The sequence below is a fragment of the Ictidomys tridecemlineatus genome, chromosome 5 (genome assembly GCF_052094955.1).
Source record: "Ictidomys tridecemlineatus isolate mIctTri1 chromosome 5, mIctTri1.hap1, whole genome shotgun sequence".
NCBI lineage: Eukaryota > Metazoa > Chordata > Mammalia > Rodentia > Sciuridae > Ictidomys > Ictidomys tridecemlineatus.
Genome location: NC_135481.1, coordinates 129,022,796 through 129,043,473, shown reverse-complemented (window position 1 = coordinate 129,043,473; position 20,678 = coordinate 129,022,796). Strand labels below are relative to the sequence as shown.

Here is a 20,678-nt window from a genome sequence, read left to right as displayed (position 1 = left end):
TTCTCCCCAGTATCTTTCTGTCTCTCTCTCTCCCTCTCTGCTTCCTGGCCACCATGAAGTGAGCAGCTTTGCTCTGTGGAACCCTTCTGTCATGATGTCTGCCTCATCATTGGCCCAAAACAATGAAGTCAGCCAACCACAAAGTGAATACCCTGAAAACCATGAGCCCTAATAAATCTTTCCTCCTCCAAGTAATTTTTCTCAGGTATTTGTTCAAATGACAGAAAACTAAGTGATACATCCTGTGCCTGCCTTAGCATTTCTGCTGTAGAGCTGGTAGGACAGAAAGAGGCACCCCAAGGTGACAGGCAGTCGGGAAATCTGATCGTGGACATTCCTATCAGGGACTTAGAAAGATGTTGACCAGACAGTTTATGCTCCAAAGGAAATCAAATTTGAGAAGAAAAGGAGGGGCCTCATTAATGATTATAACTGGAGAACACACTTCAACAACAATGAGTCCAATGATACTATTGATAAAAGAAATAAAATCTGCAATAAATATATTGGTCAAGCTTCCCCAAAACACTGACATCAACAATGAAGGAAACTGCAGATGATATTTTCTTTATAGCACACTAAATAAATACCAAAAAAAAAAAAAACCCCTTCCTCTAACACGTCCATCAGGGATAGACTCCCAAAACAACCAAGCAATAAACACCATGGTTACATTCCCAGCATTCATTTCACCTTCTCTTTCCTCATCTTTGGAAGCTTTATTTTAGCATCCCTGGGCCACAATCCTGATTTTGCAGTCATACTTTCTTTGTCTGAATAATGGACTGATGATTAAAAGAAAAAAAAAAAAAAAGAACCCAGGCAGGGGCAGGAGCACTGCGCATATTGGAGCTCACTGTATTTTTAAAACTACTTTTATATTTTACTGATAATTGCTATAAAGTTTTTTAAAAAGATATTTTCAGGTTCCACCCAAACTGGAGGGTTGCACCACAAACCTCACCCTGAAGATGGCCAGCTACACCAAAACAGCGCCATGGCACCATAATGCCCTCTGACACACTGAGACCCCAGGGCTCCCAAGAAAGTTCTTCCTTCCAAACAAAACACAGCAACATGCACATCAGGAAGCAGAGCCAGAGTTAAAATGGTGTTTGTACTATGGACAGCAAAGCCCTGAACAGAAAGAAGACAGGGACCCTAACAGTCGTGGGGTGCTGAATCCTACCAAGAGGAAGACTAGGCCAAAGTTAAGTCTTTTGTTGTATTGTTGAAACCAACTGCACCTATTGCTGGTGTCAGACATTGATTATTCTAGAACTATCCCCCTCATCTCCTAACTCCCCTCCCCTGCTCCACCCTTCAGCTCTCTATGTATATGTGTGAAAAAAAATAAGATGATACACAAGCACACACTTCAGGGTCTCTATCTGGAAGGTATATGTGGATAACCTGCCTGTGTCCTTTGTGGGTCCCTCAGTGTGTTGTATCGACCCCTGGGGGATAATCATGAAAATGTGTGTGTGCTTTTGAAGCAAATTTAAGCAGTCAGAAGCCATTTCCCTCCACAGGAGTGTTCCCCTGAGCTGCTGGGACATCTGTTTCCCAGAAGCATCTGGTTACACACTTTTCCCTTCACCAGGAAGTCACTTCCCAGAGGAAAGCTGGAGCAAGAGGGCCTGAGGCTGGGCCTCACCCCAGGAACATAGCAAACAAAGCTTTTCCCATGGATTCTGCTTCCTAGCAGGCTTCTCCCTCCTAAAGGACCTGTGCACAGAGTTTGGTGGCCACTCCACTCACTCTTCTTCCTCTACTCCTGTTACCCTAGCAAAAATCAACCTGAAACACTAATCCCAAGAGAGGAATAAGAACACCATCTAACTCACAGGGAACGTTAGGCCCTGGAGGCAACCCATCCAGAGCCAGCATCAACCTCTGAACCCACAAAGATATGCAGAAGCATCCTTAAGAATGTTCCTCCATCCTTATAGCCACTAGTCTTCTAAGAGGAACTTTTTAATTTCTACCAGTGCTCAGGGCAGCTTTGACCCACTTGGGGAATTGGTTCTCCAGCCAGGTATCAGTGGTCTTTAACTCACTTGGAATACCCACCATCTTCTCCAAAACTGGTTCAATCGGAAAACAAATTAATTGAGAATCAGTAGGACATCCACCCAAGCCGCATGCCAATTCACTTTGTTACATAAGCTCAATATTAATAAGCAGTTCTAATTTGACAGGGAGGGGCCTAAGCACAGTTCCATAGATTATTCCTAGACTATTATTTTACTGTTCACTATGTCTTTTTATTAGATGCCTATTAACAGAGGAGGAAACTGAGGCCCAGAGAGGTGAACTAACTTCTTGAGATACATAGGTGGATAGGTTAAAATCTAATTTGGCTTCTGAAGCCACCCGTGCCACTCCAGCATTCTAGGTTCCACATTCAGGCTCTGTGAATTAAAAGCCATCCTCAGCAACTTAGTGAGGCTCTAAGCAACTCAGTGAGACCCTGTCTCTAAATAAAATATAGTTAAAAAAAAAAAAGAGCTGGAGATGTGGCTTAGTGGTTAAGTTCCCCTGGGTTCAATCCCTAGTATGGGGGGGGGAAGTCCCTGAATGGCTAGAGGGGACCTAAGAAACCCTCAAAGTTGTTGGGCCTCACAATGAAGGGAATGGAAGGCACCCATCAGTCAAAATCCCATGATGCTTCTGGTTTGGTCTGTGGACCACTTCACCCTTTCACCCTCTAGTTGCTACTGAAACATTAAAGCAGATCATTTAATTCACTAGTCAAGTCTATTCCTCAAACTCTCAAGTCATCTGACCAGCTGTTTTGATCCAAGAACTATGGGAAGACCCTTAGAAATGAAAACACCTCCATCAACCATCCTTGCCAAAGCAAAAGTGAAAAGGAAACAATTCAAATCATATAGAGATTTAAAATGGAAAGAAGAAAAAAAGAAAGCCAGCAGCTGAAATACCACTTGAATGCCCTAGTATGTTGGTAATAAACAGGCTTATTAAAGCCAAGTGACATTGAAAAAATTTATTTCATTCTGGGAAATGTTTTATATACAAGTCTCAAAGAGCAATGAGTGGTAGACAATTTTGATGGACACGACACTGAAAAATTCATGCCTGATATTATTTTCAATATCCAAAGAGTCTTTCTTAATCTACCAAAAGAATTAACTAGATATCATTTTAGATTATATTTTGCAACATTTTGCAGGGAGGGAGTGAATCTGGGGGATCAAATGTTGAGCTAGTATTTTAGTATTTCTGTTACACTTGTGTCCACTACCTTCCATAACCTTCTGCAGTGGAAGTGAAATTTTCTTTTCTACATCACAGCCAAAAAAAACTTTTTTTTGGGAAAAAAAAAAAAAACAAAACCTACCATATGTGGGCACAGATAGTCTTTATGAGAAAAGTGTATTCCTGTAAGAGATAATTAATACAATTATCTTCATTAAAATGCAGACATGTATTCTAAAAAGGGACAAAATTATGTGCCCATAACTGTTCCAAGAGAATGACTGCATGATAGGATTCAGTAGGAAGACTCAAAATTGCTGCTTTCCTTTATCTTATGCTGGGAAGGGAGTGCCACTGATTCTTTGTTCTGATAGCTCTCTCTCTTATTCTTTCTCCCTCCTTCCTTACATCCCTTCCTTCCTTTCCTCATTCTTCTCTTTTTAACACTAGAAATTGGAGCTAATTCCTAATTAATTCAGGAGTGGAATGTAAGGCATTCTCCTGCCCTGCATCTTCCTCCAGATTTTTCTTTTTCTTATTCTCCCCCCCCCCCCCCGTAAGGGTTATTATGCTGGGGATTGAATCCAGGGGCACTTTACAACTGGCCTACATCTCAGTCCTTTTTATTTGGAGACAGGGATTTGCAAAGTGACCCAGGCTGGCCCCAAACCTGCAAATGTCCTGCCTCAGCCTGGCAAGTCACCGAGATTACAGGTGTGCCTCGCCATGTCCCAAGGCACTAATGATCCTAACATGGGCCTACAACCTCAGTGCTTGGCAGCATGATCTTTCTGGACACCAGGCTCCAATAAGCAGCTGTCAATCAACAGCACCTGAAATGAAACCTATTTCCCTTGCCCGAAACCCAAAACCCTGATAAATAGAGGATACAGGGAGGTAAAATGACGAGAGGTTAGTGCCAGCCCTAGACCTGAAAGAGCCTCGCCTCAGAGACCAGGCCCAAGCTCCTCCTCCATGGGAAGGTGTCCTTCTTTCTCTAGGCAAGGTTTGCACCTACAATTTTTCTCCTTTATTCCAGAATAAAATGATAACATCTAGCCTCACCCATACCTCACCTGCCACCATTACCTTATCTCAAGAATTCAGCCTTTGCCCCAAGTTCCATAATGTTTAAACATATGAAATATAAAACAATTCCTAAACATGATGAAATGAAAACTACCTTCTGGATTTCAAAGTATTATCCAAAAAAATCAGCAACAAGAAAATGTGCTCAATCCTTGAAGACGCCAAGGACACTGATGACCCCGGGGAGCACCCTTTCTGTACTTCCAAGATGCGGGCCATCTTGGCCCCTGGGGGGAGGAAGATCTCTCGCCTGCTCCCTGGGTCTAAGAACCTGACAGCACCTGGCAGTGTGTGACATGCAAGTTTTCACACAGTCCCTCCATGGGCTTCTTCGAGCTGATCAAGTTGGATCCCAAAACTAACTCCTTCCCCTGGGAGAAGAGAGATGTAGACAGTGGTTTTCTAACTACATATGGAATAAGATAGTAATTGATGTTCATGCTCTAAATGGTTTTGGGAACTAAGTTCCCACCACCATCCACCATCCTGTTTTGGGTTATGCTCTAAGATGGACAAATTCCTTGCTGCAGTATCGAAGGAGGAGGAGGAGGAGGAGAAAGCAGAGGGAAGATGCTCACAGGGCCAAAAGATCTGGGCACAAAGTGCCAAGGAGCCATCCCCTGTTGCCCACACTGTCCTCTGGTTCTAGATCACCCTCTGGACCTGCACTGAGTGCTATGCAAGATTTTATCTCTTTCAGGCAGCTTGGACCTCCAGATACCAAGCTCTGCCATTCCAGACTCCTGCCTAGGCAACTACCAGTTCCATTGTAGGCAAAATTCAAGGACTCCTATTTAATAACCCCAAGGTCAGAGTCATTATTTATCACAGTCCTCTTGTTCTGAGTCATGTAGAAGAAAAAGTGTCAGTGATCTTTGCTCTAGGATGGGTTTCTATCACCTTCTTTCTGCAGGGTACTCATGAAACCTACCAGCAATTACCAAGTGTAGACTAAAGGAAAGACACGCCTACCCTGGGCCTCCTGGGTCCTCTGTCCCTTTAATCTTGCTCAAGACTTAGCATTTGAGGAAGGCTCCTTTGTCTCCCACACACATTACTTCCTGCTTATAAGCTATGAGGATGTCCCCTCTAGTCATCAAATTTAATGTGGTGATTATTAAAGGGAATTTGCTAATATTAATGTCCACTTTAAACATGAGGGCCTGAGCTACAAATTTCTCCTCATTTTGGCGGGTAGAGAAATGGGCTTAGGATGAAATCTGAATAAAGTGAAGGAGAGATCTGCTATTCTTCAATTACTTAATATATCATGTAAGACAGAGGTAGTGAAGCATTACTCGCCCAAAGATATGATTACACTCAACACCGTAATGAACTTTGACTGTCCAGAGGCCCGCTCATATCGGAGGCAAGGTAACAAACACCTAAAGTTCCATGGTGGAACAGTAATCAATAGCTTCAAAAATAACAGCAGCTGGTTATTTACTCACCACTTACCAGCCAGGGATGGGCATTCTGTCATTTAACCTCTCAACGTAGGTAGATGCAATTCCTGTCTGCATTTACAGCTGGAAATAATGAAGATGCATCATCTTGATCTTCACAGCCTGGACTCTTACAAAGCCCTTCACCAGGGGTCAAGCCCATAAGCGATGAGCATGGACCATGGAGACTGCAGTCCCAATCCCATTACAAACGAGCCCTGTGGTCCTAGGAAAGCTGCTAACTACTCTGAGCCTCAGTCCTCTTGTCTGAAAAATGGGAACATCATAGGGATGGACACCCAGAGCTGAGAGAAAGTCTAGATAAGACATTGGGACAGGATCAGCAATAAATGCTAAGTGTTCAATTAATCTGTTCATTAATACCAGCTGAAAGAACAAACAAGGCTTGTTGTCGGAGATAATGCCTGTTTATTGAGGAACAGCTCTGCATATTTATAGAGCCGGGGGGTGGTTTGACAGTTATGACAGTTTAACGGTTGAAAGGTTTGACAGTTGGCATGAGGTGCTTTCTGATTGGTGGATAAGGATCATGTGAGCCAGCAGGGCTTACCATTGGATGGCTCTTCTGGGGGGAGGGGGGGATCAGGAAGTTAGTCTTTGGAGCCCACAACTCCCAACACACTGCTGCTATTGCTGCTGCTAAGTGCGATGGGACATTCCTAGTCAACATTTCAATACCAACAATACCAAAATGATGGCCATGCCATTCCAAATGCCACCACTGACAAAATGTGAACCAGAAATTATGGGGTATAACTCACACACACAGAGCCACTGCCTTCTCATTCTCATATACAAGGCAGAGTCTATTCCAAAGTAAAACCCCACCATTGGAAACCAATTCAGAATCAGGTGTGGTGGTGCACCCCTGTGATCCCAGCAACTTGGTAGGACTGAGGCAGGAGGATCAAGAGTTCAAAGCCAGCCTCAGCAGTTTAGTGAGGCCCTAAGCAACTCAGTGAGACCCTGTCTCTAAATAAAATATTAAAAAGGGCTGGGGATGTGGCTCAGTGGTTAAGTACCCCTGGGTTTAATCCCTGGTACCAAAAAAAAAAAAAAATTAAAAATTAAATTCAGAGAATTAAAATGCCCATTTCTAGACATCTAGTGGCTAAACAAAAACTGTCACCGTAACCTGGAGCCTTCACTCCATCTTCAGAGCACACAACCTGTAGATGATGGTTAAAATGCATAAGGGAATGTTCCATGTTTTAAAGACGTTTGCATATTCCACTTGTAAGCAGCAATCTGGTCTGGTATAAGCAACGCATGCTATCACTGATGGCTTATATTTCAATTTTCTTTACACTAAAACAACAAAATATTGAAACAGTTAACATCTTCTCAAAGACCTAAGAAATGAAAGATTCCCGAAGGCATAGGCAGTGTTTTGACGGAGGAAAAAAAGTCAAATTACACAGGGGCCAGATTTCTAAAAGTCTGACCTATCATGGCAGAAGAGGAGAGCCAAATGCCAGGAAATGTATGGAGGAAAAACTGCAACCGTAAACAATCTGAGAATATTTGAAAGAACAGATGGCAATGGGAAAATAAAGACAAGGAGGATTTTTTAAAAATAATAGTCATCCTAACACATCCTTTAAAGGACACCCAAATACAGGCCATAATAACTAATCGTGATAAATGCTATTAGGATTTTTATAAAGCAAAATCGGGGGCAAGATGGGAAAACTGGAAAGTGGTGGAAAAGATGGGATTTAGATAAAAGCATCAATGCAAAAGGATCTTCAGGGCTGAAACGATGGGGCAGCTGAGCCAACTGGGGTGAGCCTCCAGCTACAGGCAGATTCACCAAACCTGTAGCCTCACCCACTAACAGGAATATCACCTCCTGCACAGCAAAATCAGTTTGCTCCAACAAGATCCGGTGGAAACAACCTCAACATGCCATGGAAAAATAGCAGCTCAGCTGGAACGGAATAACTGAGGCAGCGATGTTTATTTCTGTGTGGTGGGGAGAAACAGAACAGCTGATCCCCTGTTTCTTTTACAAAACCTAACCCATCTTGGAATTAATTTTGCTCTTCATAGCTAAAAGAAGACAAGCAAGGGGTGGTAGGAGGAACCAGGGATTGGCGGATGAGGTGCCATTGACTTCAAGCAGACAACATCCTGAAGTCTTTATCCAGACTCCTGTTATTGTGTAGGTGAAGGCTTGAGTTTGTTAAGAGTGTTCTGTTTTTTGTATCAGCAGTGTTTTGTACCCACTTCCCCAGGATATTACTTCTCTTTTGAGTAAAACAAACATAAATCTATGTCAAAAGTATACATAAGGGGGACTCAGTGAAATAAAAGTCCATCAACAACTAAAAAGAATTTTTTAAAAAGTATACAGAAGGGAAAAAAATAATTGATCAATTTAAACATTTTAAGTGTTTAAAGTAAAAGACTTCAGGTACAGCTGGTGTCACCATAGCTCAGGTCCCTTTTGTGCCTTTTTTAGGCTAATATGCTGCCTTCACAAAGCCATACTCTTCTTTGGCTGAGAAATAAAATCTTTTAATAAATTTTAATAAATTTAATAAATAAATTTATTTAAATAAATAAATTTAATAAATTCTTTAAATAAAATTTTTTATATTTTTTAGTTATAGATGGACACAATAACTTTATTTTATTCATTTATTTTTATGTGCTGCTGAAGATCAAACCCAGTGCCTTACAAAGGCAAGTACTCTACCACTGAGCCACCACCCCAGTCTGAGAAATAAATTCTTAAGAAGATACATGCTCTGTTTAAGGGGAGTAGCAAACTCAGAGAAGATACTCATTAGCCTTACCAAGGCACATGACCCGTCTTGAAACCATACCTGTTACTCCAAAAAAACCAATGTCGAATACCCATTTGTGAGAGAACAGATGAGGCACGTGGTCGGCTCCTGTTCTGGTCACTATAATCGACAGCCCTCCCTGGGCTGTGGAGGGTAAGGACCAGCAAGGAACCTGAGAGGGTGTAGGAGAGCCCAACAAAGAAACGTCCTGACACGCTCAATATGTTAGACCAGGACGCAAGAAAAGACCACTGACTCCAATAAAATCAAATTAAAGCAAGCTTATTATTTCGACCGGCCGGACTGCCTTTTCCTCCCAAAACGGCAGGAACAAGACAGCAGCCCCAGCTTTCCTACAGCCCAGCTTTATAGCCCAGAAAGTTACACAAAAGGGGGGTTACAGATAACAGAACTCTGACAAGCATCACACTAATGGTTGTTTACAATTTTTGCTGGCTCCAACATCAGAATTTATGAAGACCATTAGAGCCTCAGAGAGGGTCGTTGTCTGGCCAGGGAAGGCCAATATTTATGAGGTGTCACTAAAGTTTCAGAGAGGGCTGCTATCTGGTCAGAGAGCCAGGCATGGGTGAGTTCAAGGCACGGGCAGGCATTCCAAGCAGGTTCAGAATTTGCAGTAATTTATAGTAAAGCCGAAATTAGCTTTTCATGGCTTTGTGGTGAGAGGGCTCCCAATTTAATAAAAGATCAGGTTGGGTTTATCATTCCCCCCTTTTCTTATGTGTCCCTTTCAAATCTTTGATAGGGTAGGGGAAGAGCACTGAGGGAATTTTAATCCCTCAGGTAACAGTCTCCAAATTTTTAGAACTCACCCAAAACCGGTCTCCCTGATTTTACCTGACTTAATTAATTACTTATATTGATAATCTATTTATTTTTGGCTCCATTGTTGTAAGAAGACAGGCGTCACTCATTTTGGCTTCTTCTGAGCTGAGAGAGGGTGACGTGAGGGAGCACGGCGTGAGGGACATGAGTTGCCTTTTAGAAGTCAGTTCGGTTTGAAGTCTGGTTGGGGAAGAACAGGTTGTAAAGTCATCTGGGGATGGGTGCTTCTATGAGAGAAACAAAAACCATGAGTACTGAGTAAATGTTGTAGCAGCTGGAACGTGTCACTGTATAGAAGTTCCCTCACCAGGCTTTAACATTTTCAGTTATCAGGCCTGTAAATTTAACATTTAACTTTTAGTGTTACAGATGTCCTTCCCCATAAGATACAGTTTAATAATTTAATGCCATCTGATCTTGCAAAATTTTTTTACTAGTATGAGCTCTGTGTCTAATAGAGAAACCTTTAATTCTGTTACTCAGGGCTGGATAATCATACTAGCAAACACGAAGCCTACCTGTGTAGGTTAGGAATAACTGTAGGCCTTAAACTAAAAACTTTTGTCTCTGGCAGCTCCTCTTGATAGTCTCTTTTTATAGTTATCAGACATTTCTGTCTGAGAATCCTTCTTTGTAGCCTCCAGTCTTACTTATTTTGGGAGGCTAACATAAAGTGTATACCTTAAATAATAATAATAATAATTATTATCATCATTATTATTATTTAAAATGCCCAGGAATGGCTGTATTTTGGTTTTAACTGTCTTTGCTAAGTGTTTAAGATGAAGCAGTCAAACTGACTTTTGTTTCTATCTATTGTTAACAGCTGAGCTTTTATGGGAGTCATTTCTGGGGAAACTTCTCAGTTCTGCTAGTGCCATTTGCGCTAGGATGGGTCTAGGTCTTGCTTGACCATGTGGCTTCCCTCGGAAGCACCAGGGATGTCTCCCTTCTCTGATGACCCTCCTCTTCACAGCAAATGCACTGATTGGCTTTCTGTTCTCCAGTGGTCTCATTAGTCTCCCTGATCGGGAGGTTATGTGGCCCAGAGTTGCAAAGCTCTTTAGAGAAGTCCCCTGTTCCCTGGATTCAGACTGACTCAGAGGGCAAGAGCCGAATATTGGTTTTTCTGGCCCTTTTAATTTAACTTTAATTTTAAAACTTAATCTTAAACATCCAGCAAATAAATTTTAACAGCCTTATATTAAGAGTACTGGGCTTTAATGTCTATAACTTTATAATTATTTATCTTTTTATTAATTGGGATCTGTATTATCCTATCTGTCTTGTAGGTGATGGCTTATTATCTCAAACTAACCCATGTTGTGTTTTTAAAGCAACACTTCTGTAAAACACTAACAGGGAATCTTTAGATCACTTATAAGGAAATTACAAAATAAAATTAACAAGAGTAAAAACAGTTAGTTCGTGTAACAGCTACCCTGAATTTTTGGCTGAGTTATACATTATATCCCCTGTTTGAGATCCTAGTAATCTTGACAGAAAAAAACAACAAAAAACAAATTTTTGAACATAACTTTAAATGAACTAAAATCTGGCCTACTGTTTTCATAGTCTTTCTCACATGTAGTAAGATGGGACACAGAGCCTCATCTCAGGTAAGGCAGGGCTCTTTATAAATCTTAAGTGTTTTAGTTCTAAAGCTGATCTTTGTATTTTTAATTATCATTTTACAAAGTTTACATAAATTGTTTGAGGTCACATGAACATTAGCTAACACCATTTGATATCACATTTAAAACATGAATTAAAGAAAGGCTGAAAGTTTTAACCTTTACATAGATTAGGCTCTCATTAACTTAAAAATACATTTAAATTGTTCCCCAATGTAAGAAGTAACAAAACTTTACATATCTTATTGATAACAGGTAAATAAATCCCCAATATATTTTTTTACCATATAACTTCCGAACACCAGCTTGATATAATGTTCTTTCAAAGTTTCTACCTTACAGACTTGTATACCTGGAAGATATGAGCACATTAATAGCATCACAATTACATTGATGTTTCTACATTAACCAAGCTTAGCTTTTAAAGAAATGGCAGTACAGTGCTCTAAAATAACAGTTCTTATTTAACCAGTTGTTTAATTTTTATGGTTGCTTGCTCTAGAAAAAAGTAAAACTTAATAAACACAATGTTATGGGTAAACTTATATTTTAAGAAATTTTTGTCTCTTTAACACATGACTGATTTTTACAATCTTATACAGACTTTAGTACAAACTTATACAGACCTTAGTAAATCAATCAGATATCTAACAAAAGTACTCATGAATAATCCCATATCAAATTTTTTTACTTATTTATCAAAATATTAGACAAATGTATTGAACAGTGTAAACCATTTTTTGTTGAAGGAAAAGTCCTAGAACCAAGGCATATTAGACATTTTATAGACATTAATATTTTATGAGTTTTTTGAACACCTAGAAAAACTTGTAAGTTAAATTTAAAGACATTTATTTTTATCTGTTTATCCAATTTAAATTGAACCATTTAAATCACATGAATTAAAGATCTTTGGATCCATTTTTTTAATTTGTTTTTATGAGCGCTCCTTATATATGTTAATTTGTATATCATATATATGATATACGGACATATGTATATATAGACATACAACACATAACAAAAGTGTGCACACATAACAATAGTAAAGGCCTTAGTAACTTTTCGCAGGTGAAATCTCCATTGCAATGTTTCAAAAACTCCACAGTTGGTCAAAGATAGGACTGATCAGAAAAACATTAACCTAGGTCTGTAGGGTCAAAATCATGAGCTCAAAAAAATACAGAATCTAAGGAAAAAAACAAGAGTCCTAGTAAAAATGACTAGCCAGTAATTAGTAAATACCATACAATTTACTTTTTTTTCCTTAGGTCTCAGATCAGTCTCCTACTGAGCTTGCAGGCTTCTTTCATTTGCATTTCAACATAAGTCCTGGCTGAGGTCTGGAAGGAGCAGGGGAAAACTGCTATTCTGAGCAGACACCTCAGGCCTAAGGCATTTTAACTATAAGTCATAATTTTCAGGTTCCAATGTTGAAAATTATGATACAAGTTTAAGATACAATTCACAAAATTTTATATCTTTACATCTTGTTTTGTCAACAGATACCATACTATGATTTACTATCCTTGTCCAAATTAATGCACTGGTACACACAGTAACATTTTCCCAGGCTACCCAATTCAAAATTGGTGAAAAAAAAGACTGAATGATTGGGAAGTTACTTGCCAACTTGGAAGTAGAGTTCTTTAGTTTTCCATCCTAAGTATTTAAGTTCTCTGGCATGAATTATCTGAAATCATAAACTAAACAACTACCTAAACCCAACTTTTAACTGCAGCATTGTGCAATGCATCAAAAACCCATTCAGATACCAGATTGTTACAATAAAACATCATCTTTTAGATACACATTCAGCCAAGATCATTGCCAAGAAACAATTTATAATATCAACACACTATTGCACATGTCTTAAAGGGTCAGAAACAAAGACACAGGACAGACAGAGAGGAGCTCCAGACTATGGCTGACAGACAGAAACCTTTTAAAACAGAGCAGATAAGAGAAAAATCTCCTACACCAGTGGCACCATAGATGTCCCCACAAGGGGACCAGATATTTTCACAGAGGGGCAATCTGAAATATAAAATCAAGGGTCTCCATGGCGACTTTACTGCATTAAGTGTCTCCTTTTTCTTTTTCTCTTTTCAAGAAGACAGAGGTGGCATAATCCTTACAGTGCAGGGAAAGAAGGAGGGAATCCCCGAAGCAACAGGGCTTCGGCAGCTGCTGGGAGTCCCTCAGTCCCTCCTTTTACTTACAGGATTCCACCCCAAGCACATTTCATCTCCTAACATTTCAGTAGTCAGTTCTCAAAAAGTTCTGGGGGTGGGGGGGTATCAAAATTTGTAACTGAAAGTTCGGTTCCTGACCTTAGAGCCAATTAATGCCAATTTAATAATGAGGACAGGGTTTTGAGAAAAAGAAAAAGGGAGTTTTATTGTTTTGCTAACAAAGGAGAAACACCGGGGACTCTGCCCAAAGGTTGTGACTCTCTTGATCTGGAGGGATAAGGGGTTTTAAAGGAGTCTCACTTGTTAACCTGGGAGATACTCAGTTCTTAGGTCCCCAGCAGGCATTGCCCTCTGCACTGGAGGTGCTTCAAGCAGCCAGCTAGGGGCTTCTCTCTTCCTGCTTAACAAAGGGGGGTACAGTTCATCACAGTTCCTTAAAACACAGTCCAAAGGGGTGTCAGGCTGACTTGCTTTATTACCCATTTTCACGTCCAATATCCTTAAGTTTTTATCACTGAAATCACACAACAAAACGCACAAAAACAAACAAACAAAAAACATATAGAACACAGAACAAAAACAAGAAAACAGAAACCCCAGAAACCCGGCGCCGAAACAGAAACAGAGGAGCAATGCAACGTCTTGCCAAAGCTCCGGGGTAGGAGTGCGTGCGTGCCCGTCGGCACCTCTCTACCCTTCCAGAGGAATTCCCTACAGAACAGAACAGAAGACAGAACGATTTCTCGTACTGTCCGGACAGGAGTATATGTGAGCCTCGCCAGGCCACCTCTCTGTCATCAGAAGAGATCTCCCTTAACCGGATATCAGATGTTATAAAGGCGCCACTTACCTATGGAGGCCTCCTCCACCAGGTGCTTGCTAATAGTTTTAGTGCGGCAGTTCACTGCAGGGTTCCGGGGACCGAAGGCTCACTCCGAGGCCTTGGAACGTCTCAAGTTGCGCACCCCCTAGAGTGGTTCTCCAGCCCGGAGCCCTGGAGCGAAGGCCGGCTTCAGAATTTCCAGCAGTCTGGTCTTGTGGTCTGGTCGGGCAGGGTCATCTCGCTGGGGAACTCCAAAATGTTAGACCAGGACGCAAGAAAAGACCACTGACTCCAATAAAATCAAATTAAAGCAAGCTTATTATTTCGACCGGCCGGACTGCCTTTTCCTCCCAAAACGGCAGGAACAAGACAGCAGCCCCAGCTTTCCTACAGCCCAGCTTTATAGCCCAGAAAGTTACACAAAAGGGGGGTTACAGATAACAGAACTCTGACAAGCATCACACTAATGGTAGTTTACAATTTTTGCTGGCTCCAACATCAGAATTTATGAAGACCATTAGAGCCTCAGAGAGGGTCGTTGTCTGGCCAGGGAAGGCCAATATTTATGAGGTGTCACTAAAGTTTCAGAGAGGGCTGCTATCTGGTCAGAGAGCCAGGCATGGGTGAGTTCAAGGCACGGGCAGGCATTCCAAGCAGGTTCAGAATTTGCAGTAATTTATAGTAAAGCCGAAATTAGCTTTTCATGGCTTTGTGGTGAGAGGGCTCCCAATTTAATAAAAGATCAGGTTGGGTTTATCAAATATTCACAACCATGCGGTAGATCTTATACTTGCTGTGCAACCCCAAAGCACTTAAAGTTACAAAATCATTAACAAAACCTAAACCATGAGATGAGATTCATACAAAGAATCTGCAACACCTAAAATTCATTTTAACCAAGAATATTCTTGCTAATATACAATAGGTCAAAAAAATCTGAATGTACATATACTTTATCTTACTGATTTTCATAGATGTATCAATAAATCAACCAACTACCCATGACAGAAATGTATGACTTATTCAGACATATGTTCCTAGATAATTCATGAATAAAGAATATACCACACTTTTTCCCTATTTCATTAATAATTTAGCAACAAGCATGACAACCATTAATTATTGTGTTAGCCTAAAAGGCCAAAAAAAAAAAAGATTGAGAGCCATGATGATACCAACTCAGCCCCTGGAGCCAGTTGTACCTGAAGCCTGATACTTTAAATACCTCTGAAAACAAAAGAATGCCTTAAAAAATTGTCACATTCAGCACAGAGATTTATAATGTACAGAACACTCATTCAGTATTAAAAATAATTTTGTTGCAAATAGAGCGGGCTTGGGAACCTAAAACTGTTACAAATACTTCACCAATCTTGACCTCAAACAGGGGATCTAAGTCACAGGATCATAGGATCTTTTCTGTTCCTAAAGTAACTTGGAGATGTGACACCAAAGGCTGGAACACCACATCTCTGGGAACCCATCGTTGCAAATGGGAGATATTCCCCAGCCTCCATGGGAAATCTAAGAAACAACTTTTTCTAAATACTCAAGCCAAATGTTGACTCTGTCTTTCCTGAAAGCCCACTGAGAAACAATGGTTTCTGGCTTTCCAAACCTGTCCTCAAAGTTTTGAGATCTACCAGCTGAAGACCAATTATGTGTAAACATACGTGGAGAAGTCAAGTCAAATAAAAAAAAAAAAATGACACCACACTTCTCTGCTGTTCGTTAATAACTTAGCAACATGACAACAATTGATTAGACTATCTTTTTAAATGGATGGCCAAAGTCTTATCTTAACACAGTAAAAGGAGAAAAATGAACTGATTTATAATTCATTTTATTTGAGTGTGTGTGTGGTGCTCAGGATCGAACCCAGGGCCTTGCATACACTAGGTAAGTTTTCTACCATTGAGCTATGTCCCCAGGCCCTCTGATCCATTTTAACCAAGGATATCCTTGGTGATAAACAATAATTCAAAAAGTCTGATTTTACATATAATTTATCTTATTGATTTTTAAAGGTAGATCAACAAATCAATCACCAATCTATGAGAGAGTGAAATGATTGATTCAGATGTACTTTTCTAGATGAAATAATTAAATCATGATGTGACTACATAATGTTATGAAAAATTTATAGCCCCACCCAAATATTCAAAAACCAAAGAATTTTAGAGATGAAAAGGGAGTGACTTTTTGCAACTGGCATGTGGGGTTTGGGTAATGTTATGCTGTGAACCAAGGGCAACGTAAATAGCTGTAAAGGTTCTGCTCCAGCACTTTGGCGAGCATGTAAGGAAAGTTATAATCTTATATATAAACTTAGTTGAAAGCAAAAGAATGTGTTACCTATGAAGGTCAGCAAACCACCCACAGCAACAATGTCCTCCACAAAGGTTAGTTTTTGGTTTTGTTTGTTTGTTTGTAATGGGGACTGAACCCAGTGCTGCTTTATAAGTGAGCCACATCCTCAGCCCCTTTTGATTTTGAGACAGGGTCTTGATAAATTGCTTAGGATGGCCTTAAACTTCCAATCCTCCTGCCTCAGCCTCTAGGCCTGTACCACTTTACCCGGCTCATGATGGTTCTATAATTTAGCTCTACAAAGTTCTAAGAAATTCAATACTGATGTTTTCAATAAAAGAACACAGTTTCAATATTGTCACCAAGTTTTATTTTATTCCAAACCACTGGACTAAAACACTTTTTGTTCAACTGCAAATTTAGAATGAATAGGTGACTGAGACAGTTACGAAGATGAGATGGCTCTCCTGTGTACCTCATGCTTGATTAAGGAGGGGACAAAAAAGGGGAAGAAACAAAGGCAATGACCCCAAGAGTCCACCAGCAAGCAGTGTATCCAGAAACATTAGCAGGTAAGGATTTTCTAAATTATGAGAAATGCAATAAACGCATCATGAGCCAGGAAGCGCCAATCATGGGGAAAGGCATCATCTATTAGAAGAAGCAAGGAAACAAAACCCACTGGGCATGCTCACCCTGATGGTAGCTAGAAGCTGGAAATGAAATCTTTTATAATACATTGTACAGGGCTCGACCAGGGTAGACATGCCAGATGCAAACACTCCCTCCAAGAACAAAATCTACTCCCCTGAGGTTAGAGGACTAGGATTTTTGAGCATTATCTTTATCTCCTCTACCTAACAATAGAAGCTTAAAATAAGGGTCAACTCATTTGAAAGAAAGGACATCCATGATTTTCTGCACATAAACTTGTATTATCATAATCTAAACAATGAGAATTTCTCAGCTTTTTGCCCATTCAAATAAAATACTTAACTCCAATATATACTCATAATGACCTTCAGGGGTACTGGGTCATAGAAAGAAACAAAGAAAAACACTTTTCTATAAAAAGTGTTGAATGCAAAGTACAAAGGAACGTCATGAGGGTATTTGGCGGGGGGGGGGTCACCATTGTTTCAAAAACCTTGTATGCTTAACTATTACAGCAATGATAATCTGTTTAACCACGTGTTGCACTTCTATGTTGGTCCACACAACTAGTATGAGGTTCTGCAAGGTGAGAGAATCAGTCATAGTCACCTTTGTATTCTAAGAAACCAAGCTTATGAATACTCAAGTTATAAGTTTTTTTAAATTAAGTGTAATATCAAACTTGAGAGGCCTAAGCAGACTGAAAAAGAACACTAATTAAGGCCCCAAATGAGAATGTGCCAGTCAGGACATGGAATAAGCCTTGGCAAGAACAACCTTCACCTAACAAAGAGGTCAGTCAACTATAGCCCATGGCCCAAGTCCAGCCCTGTGTCTGTGATTCTAAATAAAGTTTTATTAGAACCCAGCCTAAACCAATAAATTCAGAATTGCCTATGGCTGCTTTCATGGGGCAGAGTTTCAGAGATGCAGGAAACCAGAAATATTTGCCACCTTGCCCTTTTCCGAAAAAATTTGTGCTTCCTGATCTAGAACAAACTGCAGTTAAAATTCCAGTGGTCTATGAACTTGCAATAAGAAAGAGTTAGTCTTTATCTTAAACAAGACCTATTTGAGGTTATTGAAGATAAGGACTAATTTTTCTTATGGCAATTAGCATTTCTTAAGATTATGAATGTAGAAACAGGCAAAGTACTACTACTAGCAGTACTTGAGAATTTGTCCTCATTTGACATTACTTTACAGCTACAACAGGAATCTCAAAATATCACAGGCGCTCATGATGACTTCAATGTGGGGCTAGTTGTTAGCCCGGCTACTGAATCTTGTAGTGTGTTAATAAAACATTTATGTATTGTCAGTCACAAACTTTAAATGTTTGGATAACAATCTCAATATAATTAGTTCCCTCTGTAATCCCATGTATTCTAGTTGATACAGTTAAAAAATATTTATAATAAATCTAAATAATCCTAAGGGCCTGGACTTCTTTCTGGTAGCTAGCAGTGAAGTGTATCTCCTTGCCTTGATACTCACAAGGCCCCAAGTGGAGCACGCTGAAGCTGGAAATTGCAAGTCTGAACCATCAGGGTAAATCATTGTGACAGCTGGGTGGGGACACAAGGTTACAAACATGCTAATCCTGAAGACAGAGGAAGAACCAAGGGACAGGCAGCTCTCAAACTTGGAGCCTCTGTCTTGGATAGTTTGCACATCAGTCTTTTGCTCAAGATTAACTCACAATCTCCCTTAAATTGGGATGTATCCTCAAAAACAAAAGAACAGTCATGGAGACGCCTTCGTTAGGGAATAGGTGGCCCCATTTTGAGAATTTTAACGGAACATCACCGGATAAAGAGAATGATCATGAAAGCCGTGGTGACCATGAGTGCCTGGCTAAGAAGGTAATTCTCTTAATGAAGGGAAACAGCTTTACAGCCCATCAAGTCAATAAATTGGACTTTTAAGAAGTTTCTAAGAACAAATTGACTTTAACAACTCCAGGGGAACTATTGAGATATAATGTTCGCCGTACTGAAATTACAGGCTTTCAGGAAATCAGGAATGGACATTAAAGTGCAGAATGGGCAAAGAGGGATGTTGAAGGTCCACGAGGTCAGTGATGGGAGTCAGAGGAGCCTTCTAGAAGGGCCTAATCAAGCAGATTGTACTGATGGAGCTCCTGTCTGTGCTGCTCAGGAGCTTCTGAGGTCACAGTCCACCAAAAATGGAACAGGAAGGACATCACTTGGGATCAAAATTTTCAACACCCACATGATGATCCAGTCACCAAAACTAATCACAGGGAAGTTTTTCCAGCAGGGACAATGTAATTTTGACAAACTGCCTTAGATGCATTCAGAAAAAAAGTCAGAAAAGCAACTGAGAGAATAATTCAGTGATTCTAAGTATGGTGTTTTTCATTTTGCTGGACCCTTTCCAAAGTAATTTTCCTTAACTTTAACCATCCTTGGAAAACACAAATGAACACTAAGAGGCCACCAGGAATTATTCAATGCTATAATTCCTTCTTTCCCAATCACCTTACTGGGAGGGGGTGGTGAGGGGACATGGGTGAGCTTAATTTATTTAAGTCCCAAGTTTTATTTTTTTTTGAATATTTATTTTTTAGTCTTAAATGTACACAACATCTTTATTTTACATTTATGTGGAGCTGAGGATTGAACTCAGTGCCTAAAGCATGCGAGGTGAGCACTCTTCGCTGAGCCACAACCCCACCCCACCAAGTATTCAATTCTATGAATGTTTCGAAGAAATTGACATGAATGGTTTAAAATAGGTTGGAAATCACAATCTAGAGGTTGTATTATTAATCTATCAATTAATATTTTATTATAATTTTGTGATTAATTAACATACAATGTTAAATATTATATATTATGTTTAAGTTCTTAGTGTGTTTTGCCTCTGGGGTAATGGGAAAAAATGTGCTAAAAGGTCAACTCCACAAGGTATTTGTTTCTTAGGTTAAAGATCAATCTCTCCAGCTGGTCATGGTGGCACATGCCTGTTATCCCAGTGGCTAGGGAAGTGGAGGCAGGAGGTTTTGAGTTCAAAGGCAGCCTCAGCAATTTAGCAAGCTCCTAAGGAACCCAGCAAGAGACTGTCTCTAAATAAAATATGAAAAAGGGCTGAGCTCATGATTACGCACCCTTGGGTTCAATCCCAGTAAAACCTCCCACCAATATATATATATACAATTAATCTTTCAAACAAAGGATCCAGATTCTTACAAAGGAAAATATTAGAGATTCTTTTAGCCTATTTTATAAAGCACACTTGAAGAAGCATATTAGATTACTATTTCCCCCTTGAAATAGTGGGCTATGTTAAAAATTCTAAGTGCACTTAGATTATCAGGGAGGCCTGCAGTGAGACATGAACAATCAAGGTATAATTCAGAAAAGATTCAAACACATCTGTTTTGTCCCTGTCTTTTAAGCACAGTTGCATTGAATGCAGCTTCTATTCCCAGCAGGACATTTCAAAGACACAATCCTAATTTTCTTCAGTTTTTAGCATATTCAAAATCTACATGATCTAATCAGACAGAGAATACTTATTTTAAAATATATTAGTCCCAAAACTTGATAGACATATGTCATCTCTGGTGTTTAAAAATAAAATCATGAGACATGAGACTAAAAATAGAAGGACACCAAAGG

General features: G+C 39.9%; 1 long non-coding RNA gene across 1 annotated transcript; it reads right to left on the bottom strand.

Moving 5' to 3' along the window:
- Positions 1-8,835: 8,835 nt before the first annotated feature.
- LOC144377993 (uncharacterized) lies at positions 8,836-14,820 on the bottom strand. The gene is made up of 3 exons (XR_013439377.1): positions 14,095-14,820; positions 11,334-11,401; positions 8,836-9,642 (listed from the first exon to the last, which is right to left on the bottom strand). It is a non-coding gene; the product is annotated as an uncharacterized LOC144377993 (long non-coding RNA).
- Between the last annotated feature and the right edge of the window lie 5,858 nt (positions 14,821-20,678).